We start from the raw sequence: 20,205 nt of genomic DNA, 5'->3' as shown, positions 1-20,205 counted from the left end.
ACAGGTGGAGATGTAGCTACCGGGCGCCATCTTGGTTGGCACTCGATGCTGGGCGATGGTGATTTCCGTCATGCGTTTGCACGCAATTCAGAGCGAAAAGCGATTGCGTTTTTTCACCTTTTGTGCGATCGCTGCCACCATGTAACAGTTGCCGAAAGCCCGGGAATGATCGAGACACACCCATTCAGTGAGCAGCCATGATGGAACTACTTTATGTACTTCCATAGCACTATGGACTATGAATTAAACGTCTTTGAAACAGCTGTGAAACGTCTTTCCACAACCCTTCCGTAACCGATTGGAGCAGTTTATTGCCGCACAAAATGGCATTTTAACAGTTGTCTGGCTTTTAAAATCTGGGACACGTTCAAAACAAACGAGATCCACGAAGCGAGTCGGTCCAGTCGTGCTAACCAAGATGGCGACACGGCGGCTACACTTTTCACGGAGTATGAGCGTTCTATATATTTTCAATTCAGTGGTCATAAGTAGGGAAGTTGTGTAGGCCGGATGTCGGGTAAGCTTGTATTTTCGTCCCCATCAGAGGGGTGGGGCTTGTTAATTAGCGAGGGATTATGGGTAATTAATCCCCTGTATGTAATTGCCTCTAATATTTTCCTGTGTTCCTTATGACACTGCACTGCAGACTCCTAGTAAGAAATCGGCCATTAACCACTAATTAAAAACCAACCTGAAACCAGGCATGAAGCATTACCGTGGATAACACTGACTTGGTGAGCGCAGAGGCACAAAAACTCCGTGGATACACGCCCAAAGAGCAGTGATTGGACAGGGATTTGATTGGCACAGAGGACTGGTAAGAATGGTGAAGGGACTATGGGATTGGTGAAGCAGGCACAGATGACGTCAGAGCCGCGCTTACAAAATAGTTGGAACGGCGAACATTTTCCCTTCTCGCTTATTCCGATTCTGGATCCGATAGCGAACGGTCGCATTTTGGCTCTCTCAGCATCGACGTCCTCTCGCCCTTCTCGTTTTGGAACTGGTGGTGAACGGTCGTGTGCCGACATTTTCTCTTATCTCTTGGGGCCGGTCTTTGTTGGTGAACGGTCGCTATTGCTCTTGCGCAAGGAAGCTTCATCGTGAACGGTCGTGTTCCGACATCTTGCTAGTAGCGGACGGAGAGCTGCGGTTTCCGTGCAGACATTGTGAGGACAAGCACGGCTGGAAGAGCGAGCTGCACACCAAGCTCGTTCGCTTCGCGCGGGAGGCCTACTTCGCGCCAACGAGCGCGTTTCACGCACAAAGACGCCAAGGCCTCAGACTATCTTTGATGATTCCTGACGAGATACACCAGCCGATTTGAGCTAAGTGCTCACTAAATCACACCTATTTATTTTTCAGTTATGTTTCCCTTTGTGTGTATTCGGGTCTGTTTGGGAGCGCTCCGTTTAGGAATCATAGTTTTATTTTGCCGTGTTTTATTTTATTTTATTACCGGCATTTTCTTTAATAAAACTGGTATTTTTGTACAGTTTACTTTCGTGTTGTTTGAGTTAATTTATCCAGGTGTGAAGACTGCCAGTGGGATTCGTGAAGTTAAGCACTCTTCGGTCTCTCCCCCCACGCGTATTCTCCACTTTATTTTGACTGAACGCCTCGGAGTGTTAAGCTCGTTCGGAAATCCGTTTCCTTGGAAGATTTTAATTATCAGGAACGTGACAATATCAAAGCATACACTCAATAGAGTGCGTACATCTGCCAGGCTGAACAGGTTACGTTTTGTATTCCACTGATAGGCCAGATCTGGATTCGGACCTGAGCCAAAATCGAATCAGCTTGTTATTGTCACCTAACTAACTCATCCACCAAATTTAGTTCAAATCCGTCCACCACTTTTTGAGATATCATATGCTATATATTCTTTAGGCCCCATCTCGCGGTGGTGATGAATCACTTGACAAATAACAAATTCGTATCCGGATTCGGATCTTCACCAAAATCCAATCAATTCGTCCTTGTCAGACACTCAACAAGTCCACCAAGTTTCGGCTAAATCCGTCTACAACTTTTTCAGATATCCTGCTATGTATCGTTTTTGGCCCTATATCCCAATGGTGAAGAATCACTTTTAAATTCTAGTAGCCGGATCCGGATCTTCACCAAAATCTAATCATTTCGTCCTTGTTACATACGCTACATCTCTGCCAAATTTCGTCCGAATCCGTCCACAACCTTTTGAGATATTTTGTTCACAAACGGACAAACAAACAAACAGACAGACAGGGGTGAAAACATAACCTCCATCCACCTTTGGTGGTGGAGGTAATTACTGGCAAAATCACCTTCATTCGAACATCAGGACTGGCTAACAGGTTCGTGAAAGCCTTGGGCCAAAAATGTTCCCAACGCCAACTCCACAAGGAAATGGGAATAATTTGTGTCATTGGAGTAGTAGTAGTAGTAGTAGTAGTAGTAGTAGTAGTAGTAGTAGTAGTAGTAGTAGTAGTAGTAGTAGTAGTAGTAGTCGTAATAGTAGTAGTAGTCATAATAGTAAACAAGGGTTCGTGAAAGTGAGATTTTGTTTGGGGGGTTTATTAACATCTAATATATAAAGCTCTTTGTTACCACTGACTCACTCACTTAATGACTAACTTATACAATGATTCACTCATTCACTGATATAAATGTTTGTTACCTCTAGGTGGGGGTAGAATGCTGAGAATTGGTATACTGATGCAACTCGCAGCCAATATCAAAAGGAATAATCACAAACAAGTAGGAATAATTCCATAAAAACGAAAATGTCCATGGATAAGAGTCTGTCGGTGCAGCCTTGGTCTGCTCACTGCGGGTCACGTGACCAAGGACAATGGACAAAGAATTGGAATGCTGTACAGAATATTGCCATGGCAACAATTGATATATTCAGCTTTTAATTTTGCTTTAAGCAACGGCTCTGGAAGGTTGTGCAAGGAAGAGCGTGATTTACTGAAGTTATTTTGCTGAAGAATGCAACGACGATCCATTTCATGAAATGTGTGAAGGTATTTAACATTCCACCTCATCTAATCTATAAATGTTAGATTTATTATGTACTCGCAGGGCTACACGGTGTTGCCCGGGGTGCTGTTCGAAACCTGTTGGCGTTTTGAAGAAATCTAAATTTGTTTTTAATCTATTTTTTGCTGGGGACTTTCCCTTCACCCACTGAAGAATGGGGTTGGGATCATTTAATATTACCTTTCACAAAGCTACAAAGGCTTAGGCGCTCTCGAGCGATTAAAAAAAACAAATAAACAAAACAAACATGTCGGATGCACCTGGACATTTGCTTGTAGTATGGAAGCATTTCCCACTGTTTTTAGCTCACCTGGAACAAAAATTCACGGACGGTGTCCGTGAATACGTCAGTGAGTCGGGCTGTATGTGAATGCTCCGAACTTCTCTGAAACTACACACACGATTTCCATGAAACTTGACCACAACCTTCATCACCTATTATGTACTAAAATATGTTCATGGCATTAACAAAAAATTAGGGGGTTGCCCCCTGAAATTGGGATTTACTTCCTTCTCTGTTACATATTTTGTGGATCATTCACTTATATACCAATGGTTCCCTGGCTCTACCAAGTGAGGTCTGGGGCATTGCCTCTATTTTATTATCTTATAAAGATGTCACGATGATCGGAATGCAGTAATTTGGCATATTTTGAAATTTTGCAACACTTTTGATAATGTTCCGCATCGCTTGAATTCCATGAAGAAGATTAAGGGTTAAGGATAGGTTTTAAATAAGTATATGTATGTATATATGTATATGTATATGTGTATGTATGTATATATATATATTATATATACAATATATGCATATGTATATATATATATATATATATATATATATATATATATATATATATATATATATATTTGCTTTAAGACAATGGACTCTCAATGGTGTACCTTTTAGCTGTGAATTGTGTTTCCTCTATTGCGGACCATGGTGGCCTGTAATGGCAGACGCACATGATGGTCTCGATAATACAACGCAGGCAGCTGTGTGCATGTATGACTGTATGTTGCAACTAACAGTTGCAGATAAAAAAATTTCATACTGATCAGATCAAGCGTTTTATTTGTCGAATTGTGACGTCATAATGAAGGCACCGATGACATTATCATTAACATATCTTATTCCCCATGGGGAGTACTTAAGAATGAGCCTTGTTTCAATTTTTTCCATTGGGCAGTTTGAGATGTAGAGGTGCAACGTTTTTCCAAGATGGCGTCCATACCATGTGACACATGACGCCATAGTTATGAATAAAAAGGTTCTACAGGCAGAGACGCTCCTATTTCTATGGTAAAATTTCGTGTCAATCAGACCAACGGTTGCCGAGAAAATGAATTTTTAAATGCAGATACGCCACACGTACGCACGCACCCCATCGCCTAACCCTGCTTTTCACTTCCAGCGCGGGGTCATGAGGTCTATGTACCGTGTAACTCAGAAATAAAACTTGGGAGTCGTTGCAATAAGAACGGACATGGGAGGTGAGGTGTATGACCTTGAATGTCGCAGAGTGGAAATATCGGGTGTTTTTTACATTTAGCAGATGTTTTAATATTTAGAGAAGGGGGCGAAGGACTGCACGTGGCATATGAAGGGGTTATTTTGAACCCTTTGGCACCCTCTATAGAATGAATGGTTGTGGTGGTTGTGGTACTTGTATTTTGTCTTCAGGTTCTTAAGAGTCATATAGTCTAGTAGGAAGACTAGGTCCCCCTGCACCCCCCGGAGATATACTTCTAATCAGTGTTTCTAGATTGGAAAAAATGTGTAGAAAATGACTAGCTATGGCCCCAAGCTGGAAAAATGTCCCACATACCATTTTTATGCAAATTACTGCTGCAAATTTTATGCAAAATTATGCAAATTTTATGCAAATTTTTGATGAGGAGTAGAGTTGAGGGGTCTTTGAGGGCTTCATCGAGGTGCTCTCGGTTGCAAGACTGGGTCATTCTGAGAAGCACAGCAGGGTCAGAGATCATGATGTTCTCCTCCTCAGTGAATCTCTCCATCAACAGCCTCTCCATTGCCTCACACACTGTTTTGAGGCAAAAGAGGGACTTTGCGTAGGCCTTTCCACTGAGAACACCTTTGAGAGATCCACTTGTTACTAGTTGTGCCTCAAAGAGAATCTCTGCATATCCAGAACCACGCATCTTGTGTCCAGTGAGCATCCCGATGTAGTTCATGGATGTGTGGAAGGGTCCAATCGTTACTACATGACTAGCAAATTCATTTGGCCAGCGCCAGATGATGGGAAGGGCTTTCATGCAGACACCCAGATCAAATGTATTCAGGACCCATCTCTGACCCACCTCAGCAGTTGCTGCCTCGGAACGCTTCAGTAGCTCACGAACAACTGCGTTGTCTGTGATCGGTTGTACTACATCTGGCTCTTCATCAGATACATCGGAAGCTGTGGCCTGCAGCCTGTGCCTGGGCTAGGGGGTTTCACCTCTGCAACTGGTTCTCCCCCACCCAGCAAATCAACAGTCGACTACTGCACGCCTATCCACCAACCGATCACAGACAACGCAGTTGTTCGTGAGCTACTGAAGCGTTCCGAGGCAGCAACTGCTGAGGTGGGTCAGAGATGGGTCCTGAATACATTTGATCTGGGTGTCTGCATGAAAGCCCTTCCCATCATCTGGCGCTGGCCAAATGAATTTGCTAGTCATGTAGTAACGATTGGACCCTTCCACACATCCATGAACTACATCGGGATGCTCACTGGACACAAGATGCGTGGTTCTGGATATGCAGAGATTCTCTTTGAGGCACAACTAGTAACAAGTGGATCTCTCAAAGGTGTTCTCAGTGGAAAGGCCTACGCAAAGTCCCTCTTTTGCCTCAAAACAGTGTGTGAGGCAATGGAGAGGCTGTTGATGGAGAGATTCACTGAGGAGGAGAACATCATGATCTCTGACCCTGCTGTGCTTCTCAGAATGACCCAGTCTTGCAACCGAGAGCACCTCGATGAAGCCCTCAAAGACCCCTCAACTCTACTCCTCATCAAAAATTTGCATAAAATTTGCATAATTTTGCATAAAATTTGCAGCAGTAATTTGCATAAAAATGGTATGTGGGACATTTTTTCAGCTTGGGGCCATAGCTAGTCATTTTCTACACATTTTTTCCAATCTAGAAACACTGATTAGAAGTATATCTCCGGGGGGTGCAGGGGGACCTAGTCTTCCTACTAGACTAATAGGGCTCTTAAAGGGTGTTGGGGCACTTGAGGGTCTTAAGGTTGTTGGAGGTATTGAGGTTCTCCAGTGTATTGGGATCTTGGGTGTCTTAAGGTTCTAAGGATTCTTCATAGTTTGTTGCAAATATTTTGAAATCATTCATCTTCAGTATATGTCACCTTTCCTATTTCTTTGGACATTATTGTGTTCGATGTTGGGGTGTATCCGTGTCCCGTGCTTATTAATGAGGTTGCTTGGTGGTTCCGGGGCCAAGTAAAACACGAAAGTGGAAAGGGTGTCACCCTGGAAGACCCCTCGTTGCTTCTTCACCCCTAGTAGTGTGACTGTGTGTGTGAGTGTGTGTATATGTGTATGTGTGTTTGTGTGTTTATGAATAGGTGTGTGTGTGTGTGTGTGTGTGTGTGTGTGTGTGTGTGTGTGTGTGTGTGTGTGTGTGTGTGTGTGTGTGTGTGTGTGTGTGTGTGTGTGTATGTGTGTATCAGAAGACAGGTCATTCAAAATGGCCCATATTTTTTGCAAAAATTCACTTTGTGAAAACTCTTCGTTCTAAAGAGCTAATAAACGAGACAGAGGCAGCATTTGTGTTCTCGACACAGACAGCAAATCATATCCTACTAGGGAGATACCCGTGCTACGCATGGGTGGGAGGCCAGAAGCAAACAGGCAATGCAGATACGGCGAATGCTAAAGCATGAAACCAATAAATTCCACATTCCTGTAGCACCTTCAGTCGCACGTCATACATGGACAGCAGGTTCGTGAAGGACTTCCATGAAAAACGTACCCATTCGCAAACAAACGGGTACGTTCACATATAGAAACATCGATCATGGGTCCATGGCGATCCGTGAAGTTCACGTTCAGAAAGTAGAAACCATCACGGCATGTCGTCATTCACTTGAACTCTATATCTCTTTTTTCATTTTTTTTTTTTTTTTTTTTTTTTTTTGTATACAAGATCGAGGCTCGTGAAAGAGCGAACATTAATCGCACAAAAAGTCAAACCGACACATAAAACATATAATAAGAGGCGCGGCAGACAAGATGGGGAGAGAGGGGGAAGGACACAAACACAACATTTGAGAGCAGGGACATCGAGAGATCTGTGGGAGGGAGAGAGCTTGGGGGGAGGTGGGAGAGGTAAAAAATGTTCCAAACAACATAACTCCAATTAATCACAAAATAAACTTTTAACAACATTGTTAATGTTTCCTTCATTGTAAAAACTACCAAATCAACAGTTAAAAGGATTTTGAGCTGTTAGCTGTTACGGCCTTGGCAAGATCGATGGAGGCAGCGATCTGTTAGCGTATTCACCGCCCAAATAGCTATGTGGAATTCTCTCATGTAGAGATTAAATATCGTTTGAACTTTGGCCGAGGTCATTATTTACTTTTAATGATGTTTATATACAAATGATGTTTAATGATGTTTATATTGGTTTTGGGTCGTCCTTTCTGCATATCTCGTGGGATTGTAAGTTGGAGAGACGGCCGTGATGGCGGGGAGGAGGATGGAATTCTCTCAAGCAGGGATTCAACCCGTGTCCTTATAAAAGGTCTTTGTCCGGAGGTCACAGAGTTCGATCGGTGCAGCCGTTTGTGCGGCACCCAGGAAAACAACATCGTCGCAATGAAAACATCGTCACAATGAACATTATGTGAACGCGAATGTTATGTGGTAGTCCAAACCTGAGAATGCTGGAGACCAAAGCTGAAATTGCGAAAACTAAATAGCCTATTTTACTCCTGGAGATCCCAGGATTACCCATCCAAAATATCGTTGCGATCGGTTCAGCAGTTTTTACGGTACCTTTGAACGGACAGACAGACAGATGGACGGACATTTGGTGAATTATAGTGAGATTGTTACGTGTTCCTCCCCAAACCCCGGTTACGGTGCACCTCAGAGTCTCGAGAGGGAACGCGGCAGAAAAATTTGTTATTTTGAGGGTTCTAATAAACCATGGTAAAACCACACCAATGCACTTGTAGAACAAAACAAGTAATTGTATTAAGAACTCTGACATACACAATAATAACACTGTTAAAGAAAGTACAATGAAAATGTCAGTTGCATCAAATGAACAATATATATGATGGTACAATCATTCCCCCAATGTTCTCAAAGCAATGAACTCATGACATGCCAAATGTGAGTGGAATGTTACATTCCCCAAAGTCCGTGCACTAATCCCCATGCTGGTTGAAGCCGTGCAGAATGATGAGAACAGGCAGGTATCGGCACGGCAGCGGACGAGGAGTTACGAGGCGAGAGGTCGATATGGGAATTGAGCCTACATGTAAACCAACAACAATCAACAGGATGTCGATATGGGAATCCCAATGACAAAACAAGATGCACCAAGAGGACAGTCTGTTCAAGGACAAAAAATTGCGTACAGGCCTGTAATGGAGGCGCTTGCTCTCGCCACCAATAACTCGCATTTGGTAATAAAACCTGAGACGCAGGTTAAATTGCAATCGCAATATAGGACGATGTCGCACGCAATCCCTTTCAAGGGAAGCCTCAATTCATTCGCGACCAATATCAAAAAAGTCCGCTCGCAGCCTCGATGCGACTTTACGGCTGTGTCTCTCATGGCCGTCTCCTCCTCCTCCTCCTTCTCTTCCGGTTCCTTTGCGGCGTTTTCCTTTTTCCTTCACAAACATTTATTTTTACCTTTTACTAAAGTCATCTCCATTTCACACAAAAATCTTAACAATATTACCTGAAACTAAAAATCCTACAAGTAAATAATAACAACAAAGGCGGAAGTGACGGATCCGTAACACTATGTAGTATGTAGGGAATCGAACCGAGACAAGATAACCCAAAAGTGATTCCACCACCTTTGAGTTACCTGCCACGCAGAGCCTCCGCTGAGTATGTGGGTGGCCCCCTGCAAACCTCATGTGGGGCCCTTTCTGTTGGAGGGCTAATAATATGGTGACAGATCTTCAGGCGAAGAATCGATTCATACCTCGGTTCCAAAGGGGGTTAGCGAAGTATTAGCATGACCAGTTCTGTCTGTCTCTGCGTGTGTTTGACTTTCCACACTATCATGGGTAATGTATTGCCATATTTTGGCTATGCCTGTACCGATTGTAACCAAACTTGATAGGATAGTAGTATGGGTCAACCAGAGAGTGATATGTGGCCAACAATAAACAAAGTCAAACGTCAAGGTCATCAAAGGGTGAAAGTCACATTTCTAACAATAATACTGGAATGAATAACAATCAGAGAAAGTAGTGGGTTTTTGCATTAAGGGACTTCAAATTTATGAATTAAGGGACATCAAATCTGACTTAGGAATTGACTGTCAGGTTCCATTGGGAAACAAAAATAAAAATTTGACCTTAAAAAATCACAGTAACCAAAAATGCAAACATTAAAAAAAAAATCTTTTTATCTCAGAAACTGAGCTGCAAAAATCCTTCAAAATTAGTTTGTGGAACCCTCTTAAAAACAGCCTGGTGTTGGCTTAGCGGTTAGGGTGCCGGCTTGGGATCCTAGGATCCTGGGTTCGAATCCAGGTGGATCGCTGAATTAACGCCAGGGGGGTTGACTCAGCCTGTCATCCTTCCGAGGTCGGCAAATTGAGTACCAGCTTGCTGGGATGAATGATCACGGTGTGTACCCCGATTTATAATAGGCACACCGTATCCCTGCGCATCGTAAGAGCGTGACCAAGGGTTGGCGTCAGGAAGGGCATCCGGCCATAAAAACATTGCCTCAAACAGGGAACCATGATTGTCATGGGGCCCGCAAGGCTAACCCCCGCTCTAGTGGGGAAAATGGCCTTAAAACGATCATTCATTCATTCATTCAACCCTCTTAAAAACCCCAATAAATCGCTAAAATAAAATGATGAGAAATTCCGACAGGAAAAATGACGTCGTTTATTCGAAATAATGGAAAGATAAAAAAGAAAAATTTAAAACAAAAATTAAAAAATTTCAATAAAATTTAAAAAAAAATAAAAATAAATAAATAAATAAAACAATGGAAAGAGCAAATGCAGATGTGATGATTTCTGAATATATCTATACGCACATAGCTCTGTCAATAATGACCCGTTCTGCCGATCACTAACAAACTGGGCACAGATGTAGTACAGACTGAACAGACAAAAATGACGAATTCCTGCAAATAAAGGTCAAAGGCAACAACTCGAGAACAGAACAAAGTGAATGTCACATCATTCCGAAAAGTGCTCAAAAAGATAATTATTTTGAAGTATTACGTGGTAGAATTTGTCTATTATGGATTTAAATTCTTCAGGTATTCACTGAGGGGATGCGGAGAACAGCATCAAACATGTATGAGTCATGGAGTCAAAATATCATGTCTCACACACACACACACACAACAATCATTGATGCTTTAAAATTTTACTCTTATACTTTTTCTGGATGCAAAATCGTTAATAATGTAATCATACTTCAGTCTTCGTCCTCAGTCCTTCTCGATTGAGATGATGTCCAGGTGCGACAGTCTGTCCCTTGACATTATAGAGCACAAGTCGCTCTTTGTGAGCTTCAGCTTTGAGAAAGAGCGTTCTGCAGATGCATCAGTTACCGGCATCGTCAGGAAAACCCTCAGATAAGTAAGTAAGTGTGCATTTGGATTAGTGTCAATGAGGGAGATTTTAGTTGTTTAGCTCAGTGTTTCAAGTGGAGAACATCTTTCTGGCACTGAGTTCCACAGAAGCTTGAGTTCTTCTGGTAGCTCAATGGGTTCCAAATCGCTTGAAATTGAATCAGTTAGCCGGATATGAAGGTCGTTCCAGCTTTTTCTAAGATCATTGTCACTTTAAGCTTTCATGGCTGCGATGTTAAATAGAAAGTTGAATGGCTGTAGGATGCAGCGCACCTGCTCAAATCTACCGTCCGGTGCAGTCAGACAAACATCAATAACTCTGTAGAAAAATTCAACTTTGAACTTTGTCTGTGGGTCTGAAACTGGTTCATCTGCAGAGTCGTAAGAAAAGTAAGAAAAGTTCCTGGATTCGTAAGAAAAGTGAGCATGACGCCTGGATTAGGTCGAAGGGCTTCTGCGCATGCGCAAGATTGGAGGTCTCGTCTCTTCAAAGCTGTCCATGCACGCTCGCTTTCGAAGTTAAGTAACTTTTCACAATTGTGTTTTTGTCGAAACTGGTCTTGTATGTACCTATTGGGGTGTCTTTAATAGTATTCTTGGCGTTGGTTTTTCATAACTGTGTACAGAATCGTCGGTCTTTCTCATCGTGTATTCTGAGGCCTAAGTGTAGTACTAGGCTACTGTGTCCAACCTTGGCTTTAGGCTTTGTTTTTGTCTCAGCGGTTCTCCGATCGCGCTGCAATTTTTTTCCGGTCTCTGTTTTTCACGGTCTTTTCATCCCATACTTCCTTGTTTTAAAATCTCAAAAAAAAAAAAAAAACCCAAAAACATTTCCTTCCGTTTTTATTCGTTTATTCGTTCTTAGTTGTTCGTTCGTTCATTCTTCGACCACGCTGTTTGTGATCACGTTGTTAAAAAATGTCTCATCTGAACCCTGAAGACCTGTATTCTGTCATATTCTATAACACCTTTTTCTTCTTCTTCTATAAAAGGATGCTTTCGACTTGCTCACCAAATCCATTCATTCCAAAAAAAAATTCCATCTCTTATAGTGCATCTTTCATTCATTCCCTAAACTCTCCAGCACTCCATCCTCCCTCCAGCGTCCTCAAACGTATTTTTGACTCGAATGTCTCAAGAAACTCATTTTGCAATAAATGTTCGTTTCCCATTAATCGTACATTTTTCAAAATCCCATCACCCCAAAATCCCATTTCCCATCACCCCTCCCCTCTAAATCTACCCCCTTGCCCATCCCCTCCAAATCATCCCCATCACCCATCTCTTTCAAATCTTCCCCCTTGCCCCTCCCCTCCAAATCTTCCCAATCACCCATTCCTTTCAAATCTCCCCCCACACCCCTCCCCTCCGAGACTCTCCCTCGCTCCTCCCCTCCTAGACTCCCCTCTCACCCCTCCCCCTCAAAGCGTCCTCCCCGCTTCTTCCCCCTTCCAACTTTCACCTTCATCTCCCTCAACCTGGGAGATCCTCAACTCCTCAACCATCCTCAACCATCCTCAACCATCCTCAACCATCAACCATCCTCAACCTCAACCTGGGAGACCAATCTCCCTCAACCTCAACCATCACTTCACCCTCCCTCACCTCAAATCCCCAGCAAACATCCGAAGAGCCTCGCTCTTCCCCCTCGTCAAATAACACCTCACTGTGCCTCTCCCAATCACCATCAAACCTTTTGTCTGCCCCATCCTTCCCTTTCTCCGAGCTATTCTGTAATCTCTGACACACCTTCAACAGCTCTCCCTACCTCTTCCTCCTCTTCCACATCTCACCCTACCGCTCCCCCCCCTGTTCTGTATCCGATGCTCCCCCTTCCTCTTCCTTAACAGTATGGACCTCAAACATCCGGGGCCTTCGCTCAAACATGTCTGATCTCTCCATACAGGTTGCTTCTGACAAACCAGACGTGATCTGCTTAACAGAAACTTTCCTCCTTCATGATGTCTCTGATTCCTTGGTATCTCTCCCAGGTTACTCCCTACTCCGGTATGATAGACCTGAGCCTCGTCCTGGAGGTGGGGTTGCTATCTTTATAAAAAAACTCTCTTCCTCACTCGCCCTGCACTGCCCTCTCTCCACCTCACCCCCAGGAATACCTTTAGCTACGGCTTCCCCTTCGGTCCCACCTTTTGTTCATATGTGTGTTGTACCGTCCACCAAACAGTGATGACTCCATCTACATCTCGCTGTCTGAGAATATGGACCAACTTCTATCTACCCATCCCAACTCTCTCTTCCTCATATGTGGTGATTTCAACTGTCACCATGCCAGTTGGCTGGGTGTGGGTACCTCTCTCACCAGCCATGGCTCTTCAGCAAAGGACTTCTGTGACTCACTGGGACTGACACAATCTGTCAATTTCCCGACCCGGATTTCAGTCAACGGAGCATCTTCTCTTCTGGACTTGGTTATGACTAACTTCCCTGAAAATGTCTGCTGCTCTTCTTCTGCTCCAATCGGCTCTTCTGATCATGTGCTTGTTAAAGTGGACATCTCTCTGACCATTCTCAGAGAGCCTCCTCAGCGTCGACGAGTCTGGCATTTCACTCAGGCCAACTGGCACGGTCTTCAAGCAGCCATCAATCATCTGGACTGGTCTCCCATCTCTACTGCCTCTGACATAAATTCTTCCTGGGAATTCTTCCAAAGCAAACTGCTCTCTCTCATGCACAGATTTATCCCATCTCGTCTTCTGTTGTCATACCCTTCCTCCCGTCCATGGTACACGGAATCTTGTGGTGAGGCTATTGCCCAGAAACAACTTGCTTTCGTCTCCTGGAAAGCAAATCCAACGGAAGGAAATCTCATTTCCTTTCACAAAGCCCGAAACAAGTGTGTGTCCACCCTCAGGAGAGCCAGGAAACAATATCTCTGCGTTCTCAGGACCGAACTCTCTTATCTGTCTCCCTCTTCCAAATCCTGGTGGCATCTGGTCAAATCTGTTTCTGGTGTTTGTTCCCCCTCCATCCCCTCCCTCACCTCAAATGGCCACACGGCTGACTCCGCACGTGAAAAAGCTGAATGCCTCAACTCTGTGTTTGCCTCTAAATCTTGTGTCCCAAACCCATCCCTCTCTGTACCCACCGTACCCAGCTGCTCCTGGACTCTGTGTCCTTTCCTCCTGACAAGGTGGAAAAGTTTCTGTCAACCCTCGACTCGGATTCTGCAACTGGACCTGACGGCATCAGCCCACGGGTCCTAAAATCCTGTTCTTCCGCTCTTTCACTCCCTCTCTCTGTTCTCTTCACCCTCTCTTTTGCTCAAGGTCATCTTCCATCTGCTTGGAAATCTGCCAACATCACCGCTTTGCACAAAAAAGGTGCAAAAACAGATCCCAGCAACTACAGACCAATCAGCCTTCTCCCAATTATCAGCAAAGTCATGGAATCCATCATTGCTTCAGATATGAAATCTTTCCTCTTCTCCAATGGCTTGATCTCTGATCATCAATTTGGTTTCAGACCTGGACACTCTACTCTGGACATGCTGCTTCTGCTTTCTCAACAATGGATGGAGGTCCTCAATGCCAAACAGGAAATTAGAGCAGTCTCCCTTGACATATCACGTGCCTTCGATACGGTCTGGCACCACGCTCTGCTCACCAAACTCTCCTCTTTTGGTATCCATGGAAATCTCCACGCATGGCTGGCGGACTTCCTCTCTAGTCGTAGTCAACGTGTGGCCCTGAATGGGTTTCTCTCATCTCCTCTTCCTGTTCAGGCTGGAGTTCCACAAGGCAGTGTTCTAGGCCCTGTGCTTTTTCTGGTCTTCATCAATGATCTCTCTGACTCTCTTGAAAATCCTCTATCTCTTTGCTGATGACTCTACTCTCTGTCGCTCCATTCTTCATCCCTCAGATCGGCAGTCTGCTGCCTCCTCACTCTCTGCAGACCTGGACAAAATCAGACTGGGCAAACAAGTGGAACATGTCTTTCAATCCTGACAAATCTCACACTCTTACGATGTCTCTCCGAAAAGACCGACTGGACAACCCTCCCATCCACTTTCTGAATAATCCTCTCCAAGAAGTTCTGTCACTCAAGCTTTTGGGTCTCTCTATCTGCCATGATCTTTCCTGGGAAAACCACATTTCAAATCTGGCCTCCAAAGCCAGTCGCCGACTGGGCATCCTCCGTCGTGCGAAGTCCTTCCTTGGCACACCTGAGCTCCTCACCACATACAAGGCTTTCATCCGCAGCTCAATGGAATACTGCTCTCCCCTCTGGGCTGGTGCTCCTGCCTCACACCTAGCTCGTCTTCACGCTGTTGAAACCAAAGCATTCAGAATCATTGGAATCTCCCGCGATGAAGCTAACTCCAAGGGCCTCTCACTCACTCACCGCAGGCAGGTTGGTGGTCTTTCCATCTTCTACCGACTCCTCTCTGGCCTTGACCCCCCAGCTCTCTCTCTGGGCTCTGTCCCGCAAATATTCCTACAGGTCGCACAAGATCTGCCTGCAACCCTCTTATGGTCAAACTGCCAAAATCAAGACTCTCTGCTCACCTTCACTCCTTCATTCCTCTTTTCTCCCGCCTCTGGAACAAACTCCCTCACTCTCTTCAATCCCACTCCACCCTCCAGGTCTTTAAAACAGCTGTTCACCACCATCTCTTATCTTCCCCCATCCAAAACCTTGATCTTTTCTACCCCCGCTAATTTCACCCCAATTCCACTTTTTTGAAATACCAACTTCTGTCCTGGAAGTCATTGGTGTCCTTGTGTTTTATACTTCTCCCTCCACCCCCCCCCCCCCCTTCCCATGCCTCCTCCCCCCAAGCCCTCTCCCTTCCACACATCTCCCTGCTCTCAAATGTTGTGTTTGTGTGCTTCACCTTCTCTCTACATCTTGTTTTCCGCTCCCGCTTTTTGTGTGTTTTGTTTGTCTGGTTGATTTGTTTGTGAAGTAAATGTTAGCTCTTTCACGAGCCTCGATTCAGTATACAAAAAAAATAAAAAATAAAAAATAAAAAAATGCAACAACATCCAACTGCAATGGACCTTATGCATTGACGTCACGAAGCACCTAACAACCAAACGCGACGCCATCTTAGAGGGCAAACAAAGGCCCTGACGACGCGTTCATGTGTGAGTCAACTGTGATCGCAACTAATTGCGTCAACTAATTGCGTCAACAAATTCCACATGGTGAATGAATCATAAAAAATATTTTTTTGGTGAAGTAACAATGGATATAGTAATGTTTGAAATGTTTCTGTAGAAATTTATACACGACATATTTTCTGTGAACAATAAATGAAGCTGCACATATGTGTACATATGTTTTGAAGCTGACACAACTGTGACAATAAAACCGCTGCAACTTTATATTACTTGTCATTTTGTTTCATGTGCGTATTTAACAATGTGTATCACTAATAAGGAAATACTGTTGATTCATAAAATAACACTTCCATGATAATCAGTCCATAGGAACTACTCCTGGACAAAGATTTACGAGAGCACACGCAACTTGTACGGTTGTGTTCACAGTTGCTTCTGGTGATGTCCCAATTGTCCCATCGTTTATCAGTGTGATGGGAATGCGATTTTGCAGTGCAGTATATTTTTGTTTCACCATTCCAATTACCCGTTCAACATGGATCCGAACACAAGAAAGTTCTCTGCTCCAGTGAACTTCTACTTTTTCAAGTTGCCTCTTTCCCTTGGTGAATGGGGGCACCTGCACCTCGGCCATCGCCATTCCACAGTATTCATCAACAAAAAAACACGATCGGCAAGCACAACATCCCCTGGCATCAGTTTATTCATGAGGTCACTGTTTTCCGTTATCTGTCTGTTGCCCTTCCTCCCCAACACTTGCTTAGGAAGCATATTGAGCCCTGTGGTGTTACACCAATTAGAAACTTTACAGTTGAATGGTGCTTGTAGTTGCTCCACACTTGTGCCCTTGCCAGTAAATCGGACGGCTGCTCCATAAACACTTCAGTGCAGTCAATAATAACTGCACATTTCCTGGAAAATTTCCTGAACGATGACGGCATACTGAGACGTAGAGCGTCACGACTGGGCCAGTGTATCAGCGACTGAGTCTTTACAAACATTACATCAAGAACGCGGTGGAAGTTTCGTGAAACAGTTGACTGGCTGACTCCGAATCTGTAAGCTAGGTCCTCGTCAAAAATGTGCAATCGCAACTTCATGAGGAACATTAGCACTTGACCAAAATTTGTGAGTTTTTTTCACGTTGGGAGAGCACATGATGTAAACGTGAAGAGTGGCAAAAAAATTGCCCAAGAAGGAAGTCCCGTGTAAAATCGGAGTTTTGCGTCGTTGTTCTGAAAGTGTTCTTCCTGCAGACCTGTTGCTCTTATCTTTTCTTCCAGGTCACACACTTGAGTTCTGAGGGCAATATTGTCCTTCTGTAGTTCCTCCACGTTTTTTTCCAGTGCACGAATGTCTCTGAAAGACAGTTCCGTTTGGGTTTCAGTCCCTCCAACAGGTGGAATCTGCTCATGAATGGGGCACTGCTCAGGATTTGTATTGTGTAGTTCTAGCAGTATTGCTTGCCCTCTGAGAGGGGGCGCACTTCCATTTCTAAGGGTGTGTGACGTCATATGCATAAGGTCTATACCTTGCCGACTTGGTTTATCTGGACAGGTATATCGTACCAATGACCAGACATATGGGGTATCTGAAAGTCCCTACTTCCTTCACTTGTCCCATTGCCTCGCTGTAACATTTAGCATCCTTTCCTTTAGCAGTGTCACCCAAACTCAGTAGAGCTGGATAGCTTATGTGAGCCTAATCTAATGCCGAGTATGTTAAGATAAAGAAGACAATGCTGACTAGCGTCCCAAAGGTACTTCCGCGAGATGGAGGAAATGACGTAAAAAATCGAGTAAATAATTCATAGTAAATTTCATTTGATTTACTTTGAGGTCGTTGGAAAGCTATTTAACAAGTAATAAAAACTTTTTTTTTTAAATCAAAAAGGATGTAGGGATGTTACTGGAAAAAGTATGAAAACAAGAAGGAATGATCGATTATACTTGGGAAAAAAAATCAATGTGTTCAAACATAAAGATACAGTTTCTATTTTAAAAGTCCGTCTATGTTTCTGAATTGGATGAAGAAGATGTTTAATGTATGGCGGCAGGAACCATTTAAGATTTATGAATAAAGCGTAACGGACACGGAAGGAGATCATCATCATCATCATCAACCATCAACAACTCTGCCACGAAAGGTCCGGTTTTCGTGTTTCACTGTATTTTTCATCCTTGAACCTTGATCTTTTCTACCCCCGTTAATTCACCCCAGATCCACTTTTTTGAAATACCAACTTCTTTCCTGGAAGTCCTAGCAGGGTCCATGTGTATTATACCTCTCCTACCACCCCCCCCCCCCTTCCCGTGCCTCCTCCCCCTCCAAGCCCTCTACCTCCCACAGATCTCCCGATGTCCCTTTCCTCTACTGTTGTACTTGTGTGCTTCCCTCTCTCTCCCCATCTTGTCTCCCGCTCCCTTTATCTTATGTTTTACGTGTCAGTTTGTCTTTTTATGATCAATGTTAGCTCTTACACGAGCCTCGATCTTGAATACAAAAAAAAATCCTCCGAGATTTACAGGTAGGTATACCATGTGGTTGTGAAGTGCAACATGATGTCTATGATTAAACCCACCGGTGAAGCGATTTGTAGCAGGTAGGCATGCAGGATCGTGTTATTGGAAACGTCTATGTTGCACAACTGGACAGCTGATGTTGGGGGCCCCTATTTGTGGGGGGCCCCCAGGGGCTGCGGGGTCCGCGGGCGCCTAACCTGCCACACCTCTGCTCCCAGGTAACCAAGTGCATTAGCGTGCTGTATGTAATACGTACACGGTACAAGCACGATGTGACGACACGAATTGCACATAAAAAGACAAACAGACACATAAAACATAAGATAAAGGGAGCGGGAGACAAGATGGGGAGAGAGAGGGAAGCACACAAGTACAACAAATAGGAACCATCACTTACTAATTGTACTATTGACCACTGTATATAGGGGGCGCTGCATCCTGGAGCACGTACTCCAGATCTTCGGGAAGGACCACGAAGCTGCGGACAACCCGTCTCCTTTGCGGGTGTTGATGGTGAAAATGCAACGGTATCTTTCTAAAAGTGTAGACCATTACTTACCGGTACCCTGGTCAACCTCCACGACCCCGCTTGGAGTTATAAGCGTGTAATCAGTCAGTATGACTACCTGGCGCATTTAGGGCCCGCGCGAAGGCCTGCCTTTTTTGCAGTGAAAAAAGGTAAAAACTCAAACATTTGAACAGCCTTGGACGTGCACCTTGACCCCATGGTCAAGGCACATCGTCAACAAGGCTGTCCCCAAAACAATACACATGCGCCTCAACCCCGAGGGGGAAGCACATGGTCATTCAAACGCATGCATCATGCCCCCGAAGGGCCACAATGCATGGTCATACAGGTGGGACCACTCCTCTTAATAGGAGTGAGACCCCTTAATCCACCGGCAGGGCATTACTCCTGCCAGGTCCGATTTGCATGCAGTTTTTGCCTGTATTGGGGGCCACAGGGAAGCCCTGCCTTTTTTACAAGAAAAAAGGTAAAAAGTCAAACATTTGAACAGCCTTGGACGTGCACCTTGACCCCATGGTCAAGGCACATCGTCAACAAGGCTGTCCCCATAACAATACACATGCGCCTCAACCCCGAGGGGGAAACGCATGGTCATTCAAACGCATGCATCATGCCCCCCAAAGGGCCACAATGCATGGTCATACAGTTGGGACCACTCCTCTTAATAGGAGTGAGACCCCTTAATCCACCGGCAGGGCATTACTCCTGCCAGGTCCGATTTGCATGCAGTTTTATTTACCGCCACAGGGCGGCACACTGCGGAAAAAAAAACACTACCTGGCACCTGCGCCAGTGATGGGGTATGGATATGGCACAGGCAGGATAGGCCAAACGACCTTTTTATGGTGCAGTAGTTTTGCCATGAACGACGTCACGTGGTGAAAGATTCATCGCCAGATCGTGTCGAACAACACGGACGGCGAAACGCAGACGCGGCATCGTGGCCGGAATACCTGTCGGTACCGGGCCGGGGCAGTGCGTCCGGGACAGGTACGTCCGTTCGTCCGTGGAGGTCATGGATGGCGCGTTAATGAAGATCTATTTGCTCGACAAATCCGAGTGAACACGACGATAGGCCTGGTGGTCCAGACGGTTGTGACAAGGAACAAGACACCCCCTGGTGGCTTTTGGTGATCATTGTTCGGATAGATCTCTACCAAACCCTTAACTGGGGTGTTTAACGTTACACTGTACATTGATGTACACTGGGTGGTTTGCCATT

The 20,205-nt window shown here is 44.5% G+C and overlaps 1 protein-coding gene across 7 annotated transcripts in view; it reads left to right on the top strand.

Annotated features, from left to right (window-relative positions):
• TRPT1 (tRNA phosphotransferase 1) overlaps nucleotides 1–20,205 on the top strand; it is a 458,396-nt gene that overhangs the window by 10,131 nt on the left and 428,060 nt on the right. Inside the window, exon 1 of one of the 7 annotated variants that reach the window (XM_068115994.2) lies at nucleotides 18,792–18,981. The exons of 3 other annotated variants lie outside the window; for them this stretch is intronic. The gene's annotated coding sequence lies outside the window, so the exon portion shown is untranslated. Of the gene's footprint in view, nucleotides 1–18,791; nucleotides 18,982–19,726; nucleotides 19,974–20,205 lie in introns of those variants that run through there. 3 more of the 7 variants (XM_068115988.2, XR_013623592.1, XM_068115992.2) reach the window with 3 other exon arrangements.

Source organism: Myxine glutinosa, chromosome 5 (assembly GCF_964187855.1).
Source record: "Myxine glutinosa chromosome 5, kmMyxGlut1.1, whole genome shotgun sequence".
NCBI lineage: Eukaryota > Metazoa > Chordata > Myxini > Myxiniformes > Myxinidae > Myxine > Myxine glutinosa.
This window is presented reverse-complemented; position numbering and strand designations above follow the sequence as displayed.